The sequence below is a fragment of the Camelina sativa genome, chromosome 10 (assembly GCF_000633955.1).
Source record: "Camelina sativa cultivar DH55 chromosome 10, Cs, whole genome shotgun sequence".
Taxonomy (NCBI): domain Eukaryota; kingdom Viridiplantae; phylum Streptophyta; class Magnoliopsida; order Brassicales; family Brassicaceae; genus Camelina; species Camelina sativa.
The window spans coordinates 11054556-11060339 of NC_025694.1; the positions used below are offsets into that span (position 1 = coordinate 11054556).

At 29.7% G+C, this 5784-nt stretch overlaps 1 long non-coding RNA gene across 2 annotated transcripts; it reads right to left on the reverse strand.

The window, feature by feature from the left end:
* LOC104718433 lies at positions 2644 to 3774 on the reverse strand. 2 transcript variants are annotated; one of them, XR_002033682.1, is made up of 4 exons: positions 3679 to 3774; positions 3396 to 3528; positions 3263 to 3320; positions 2644 to 2890 (listed from the first exon to the last, which is right to left on the reverse strand). It is a non-coding gene; the product is annotated as an uncharacterized LOC104718433 (long non-coding RNA). The 2 variants fall into 2 exon arrangements; XR_002033681.1 differs by having other exon boundaries at positions 2644 to 3320.

Sequence of the window (5784 nt, forward strand, 5' to 3'; positions counted from 1 at the left end):
TTCTTCACTATCCCCATCTCTTGGATCCCGCATGCGACAAATTTGAAGGCAAATTGTCTTGTCCGTGCTTTTCATTCTCTTATCTCTGAACTTTATTTTGTAAACCCTTTTCCTTTGGCTTAGGAAACTAACCGAGGAAATTCTTTTTACTTTATTGTTTGGTTGAAAAAAAATAGATACACTTTTAGTTAAAAAAAATAGTTGTAGATGAGTTCAAAAATATTAAAAGTTAATTTAATTTAACAAAGAATATATATTTAATTCTTTTCGTAAGTAAAAACAATGTATGAAAATAAAGAGATAAACTTTTAGTTATAGAAAATAGTTGTTTTTTTTGCTATAATACACTAATGTATATCTATTTACAAATCTACTGTCTATATTACCACTAAAAGTTTATTTGTACACACAAATATATTTTACTGTTAAACTATACTATTTAGTCTTAATTACTACCAACAAATTGTCTTTATGAACACATTATATAATCTCTTATATCTTTCTTCACTTTAACATTTTCATAGTTATAAAAGCGCATACGTTAATCTTACATACTCATATCATATATATTACAACAATAGTCTTTTGAATAAATTATTTGATTGGTGAAAAAAATATGAGACTATCTATTTTTTTTTTTACTTCAAGAATCTTTTTCTTTGTATAAAGGTGAGTATTTACGTTTTTTAGAAACAGTAACTAATTATATAATTTTCACAATCATTTTTTTTATCTTATATAAAAAGTAATCTTTTTCTTGTAATATAGCAACTAAAAATTAAAGTAAATAAAAAATATTATACTTTTGAATTTTATGGTATATATATATATATATAAATTTATCTTATAATTAGAATTTAAATAAAATTAGTTTTTTATTTTATCTACTTACTTTTATATAAAACCTTTCTAAATTAGGTTTAGATTTTTTAGATTTTTATTTTTTTAAATTTTAATAATGAATTGACTTGTGTCAACATCTGAATGATATAATTGACACGTGTCATGATCTTGTTAATAAGTAATTTTGTCATCAAGGTTTATATAATAAGTAAATAAATATATATTCTTTGTTAAATTTAATTTTATTTTTTTTACTATTCTCCATCTCTTGGATCCCGCATGCGACAAATTTGAAGGCAGATTGTCTTGCCCGTACTTCGATTCTCTTATCTCTGAAGTTTCTTTTATAAACCTCTTTCCTCTGGCTTAGGAAACTAACCGAGGAAATTCCTTTTACTTTATTGTTTGGTTGAAAAACAAAATAGATACACTTTTAGTTAAAAAAAAAATAGTTGTAGATGAGTTCAAAAATATTAAAATTTAATTTAATTTAACAAAGAATATATATTTAATTCTTTTCGTAAGTAAAAACAATGTATAAAAGTAAATAGATAAGCTTTTAGTTATAGAAAATAGTTGTTTTTTTCTATAATACACTAATGTATATCCATTTACAAATCTACTATTTATATTACCACTAAAAGTGTATTTGTACATACAAATATATTTTACTGTTAAACTATACTCTTTAGTCTTAACTACTACCAACAAATTGTCTTTATAAACACATTATATAACTTGTTATATCTTTCTTCACTTTAACATTTTTATAGTTATAAAAGTGCATATGTTAATCTTACATACTCCTATCATATATATTACAATAGCAGTCTATTGAATAAGTTATTTGATTGGTGAAAAAAATATGAGACGATCTATTTTTTTTTTTACTTCAAGAATCTTTTTCTTTGTGTAGAGGTGAGTATTTACGTTTATTTAGAAACAGTAACTAATTATATAATTTTCACAATCATTTTTTTATCTTATATAAAAAGTAATCTTTTTCTTGTAATATAGCAACTAAAAATTAAAGTAAGTAAAAAATATTATAATTTTGAAATTTATGGTATATATATATATATATTTATATATAAATTTATCTTATAATTAGGTTTTATTTTATCTACTTACTTTTATATAAAACCTTTCTAAATTAGGTTTAGATTTTTTTTTTTTTTTTTTTAAATTTTAATAATGAATTGACATTTGAATGATATAATTAACACGTGTCACGATTTTTTTAATGAGTAGTTTTGTCATCAAGGTTTATATAATAAGACTAGTATTCTACCAGTAGTACGTATGGGGACTCACTATTTGTATTAAAGTCATATGTGCGATATTACATATACGGTATTACGGTGTAACATCTTTTTAACTGTTTGTGCAATACATAAACTAAGTAACGAAAGAGAGTTCATGAAAGATATAATATATATTATGGTTTAAAAAGCTCAGAAGGGAAAATCACAAAAGTCCAAATTTAAAAGTCTTCAAGACGCTTAATTCAATGTAGAAGAAGTTGATGGTTGACCACACACATAACTTATGTTGAGCTTTTTGTTGTGCTGAGAAGACTTGAGCTTTAATTTATGTCATGTTGACATTCTTGAAAGGCTTTTCCTTTGGCGTAAGATCCATGTCGTGTCACCAACTCACAACATGACCATGAAATTTTTGTTTATCTATGCGCTTCTTGCAGCTTTCTTTCATGCTTCTTCACTTAGCTTTCTTGTTTTCCTAATTTGCCTTCTTTCTAATGCTTAACTTTTATATTGTATCTCATTGTCAAACCTGCTTTATAAAAATCCATTTTAACATGTTCTGAAAAGAAAGATAAACAAATGGCTATAGATAACACAGATTTTGTTATCTAGTTTAAAAGCCCGTACTACGTACAAATAAGATAAGTATAGCCATGCAAGCCTGTTTGTATGTGGTCTAGCTTCTATTATACAAATTCTGAATAATTGGTGTGTTGTTGGGAGGTGCCGTGAGATTAGAGAGACTTGAGGATATATGGTCATTTGTAAAACATTGAGAAAGGCTTGTATAGAGATACATGAAAATTGAAAAGAAAGAAAAAAAGTGGTTAGATCAAACAAAACATGGCAAAGATAAAAAAAGCTGAAGTAAATTAGAAATCAAATTGTAAAAAAAGATATGATTAAAAGAGAAACAATCTTTAACATTGCTGATTATAGTGTAGGATATGATTAAAGAGATACACTCTTTAACAGTGCTGATTATAGTACAGCATTCTAAAGCCAGTAAGAAATAGAGAGTTGGAAGAAAAACAGATAATTTTTGCAGTATGTAAATAGAGGTGTAAGAAGCCTACATGATTGATAATAAAAAAAAAAATTTATAAGGCTGATTTTAAGAGTAGTTTATACTTAACAACATCCAGTTTTCATACCTTGGTTTTTTTATTTAAACTCCAAGTTTAGTGTATACATGATTCCATTGAACCTCACCTGAAAAAGAAAAAAAGAGACCAATTCACCTTCATATTTCAAAAATGTTTTGGGCTGCAAGAATGATCTGCATACCTTGCCATTTCGTTGGAGTCAATGGTCTCTACGAAGTCATCTCCTTATTTTGCTATCTCTGTCAACGTCTACTTTCCAGATGAATAAACCTTCACCCCTTTAAGCCTCCCACGTCAACAATCTACAATATTATCTATTATGTATGGTAGAAAAAGAAAAAAGGAAAATTTCAGGTATGTCAAAAAAAATTAATAAAATAAATTGGATAGAAATTAAAAAGAATAAAAACATGAGAGAGTTTAGTAAATTAACATAAAAAGGGGGATTTACACATCATTCTTACTCTTCTGTGGGTTGAAAGTTAGATCCTCAAATCCTTAACAAATAAGAAGATGGGTTTGATGAGTATATAACACGACGATGAACAAACTGAACCAAAGTTGTGAAATCTGAAAACATAAATTGTAAATAGAAAGACAAAGACAAAGAACAATCAGTTTCGATCTAGATAGCAGAGCTTAGAATCAAAACGCCGAGAGAAGGAAAATAGAAGAAGAGCGATCCGATTATTTACCTTTGGATTTTTTGGCCATGTCTGTGAATATCAACATTAACTTCAGTTTTTGTTTTAAACCCGATAAAAGTTGCATGAAACCGGAATTAGAGAAGGAAGAAAGCTAGGATGTTTATTTTGCTCCATTGTTGGGAAACGGAGAATTTAGATTGTGGAGAAGAAGAACAATTAGTATCGAGTGTTTTTTTTATATACTGTAGATATGTTACAAAAAAAAATAAGGAGGTGGAGATCGTGGAACAGTTTACAAACCGATAATACCTATTTCACTTCTTTTTTTCTCCTTTCTAGTATTTACACGATCGTTTGTAAAAGATTTATTTTTTATTTTTTTATTTTAAAATTTTTTAAAAAATAAAAAATCTGATCTGGCTTAATTTGATCGGACATGTGACTTTGTACTTTATAAAATTAAAGATTTGGTATAGAGTAAACAATAACTTTATCTTTAAATATAACTATTTATCCGTATTTTTCTAGTTTGCTTTAAAAATGCTCTAACCAACACACATTACGTAATTAATATGTCAAATTTGTGTATATATGACTCGAGTACGAAGGAGACACTTCGTTCAACCAACAATAGTCGGCCCCCAAAGTTGAAACAATATATTTCATGTTGTAAACTATAAGATTCAAAGTAGAAATCTCTTGTTCTTATTCTTATTATTAATATCTCAACGAGGTTACACGTGTATATAGAGTACAAAGACAAAGACTAAAACCGACTAGGAATAGGTAATGGCCGATGGGCCTATGTTTGATGGGCCGTACATGGACGGGTCGTACATGGGCCGGTTATGGAGTCCACCATCCAGTGTTTTACAACACTCCCCCTTGGATGACATAACCGTGCATGTGCAAGGAAAGGATCTCTGTAATGCGCTTGGGGATGCTGCCTCATTAAAACCTTACCATGAAAACCCAATGGGACAAAACCTTGGTGAAGGAAAAAGAGTACAACACGCATTACTCCCCCTTTTCCAAGCATCACTCTAAGTCCTTAAGCCTCCGCATTCCAATCTGGTGCGTGAGCTTCCTGAATGTTGTTGTCGGTAATGCCTTAGTGAAGAGGTCGGCTGAATTGTCGCATGATTGCACCTGTACCACACAAACTTCTCCGGCCTTTTGTAGTTCGTGCGTGAAGAAGAACTTCGGTAGGATGTGCTTCGTCCGATCTCCCTTGATGTAACCTTCCTTGAGCTATGCAATGCAGGCCGTATTGTCTTCATGTATGACCGTTGCTTCCTTATCTTCGACCATACCGCAATCCATACTGATATGTTGAGTCTTCAACCACAACCATACATACTTAAACTTTCTCTGTTATAACCTGCATCAGCAAAACCAACTAAAACCTTCTTTGTTATAGTTAGTATAATATAAACCCAAATTTAAAATTCCTTGTAGGTAACGTAACAAATACTTAATTCCACTCTAGTGTCTTTGGGTTTGACAAAAACTAATTCTTGCTAGGAGGTTCACGGCAAAACATATGTCTGGTCTAGTGTGGCTAGCCAAGAACATTAATGCTCTTATAGCACTAAGGTATGGCATTTCAGGACCGATTACTTCCTCATTGTCCTTCTTTGGACTGAATGGATCTTTATCCAAGTCTAAGCTTCTAATAACCATTGGGCTAGTCAATGGGTGAGCTTCGTCCATATTAAACCTCTTGAGTACCTTTTCTGTATATGCCTTTTGATGCACAAGGATTCCATTATTTATGTACTCAAGCTGTAGCCCCAAACAGAATTTTGTCTTGCCTAGGTCTTTCATTTCAAACTCTTTCTTGAGATATTCTACTGTTTGGGCAATTTCACCAGAAGTTCCAAGGATGTTTAAATCATCCACATAAACTGCTATTATAACAAA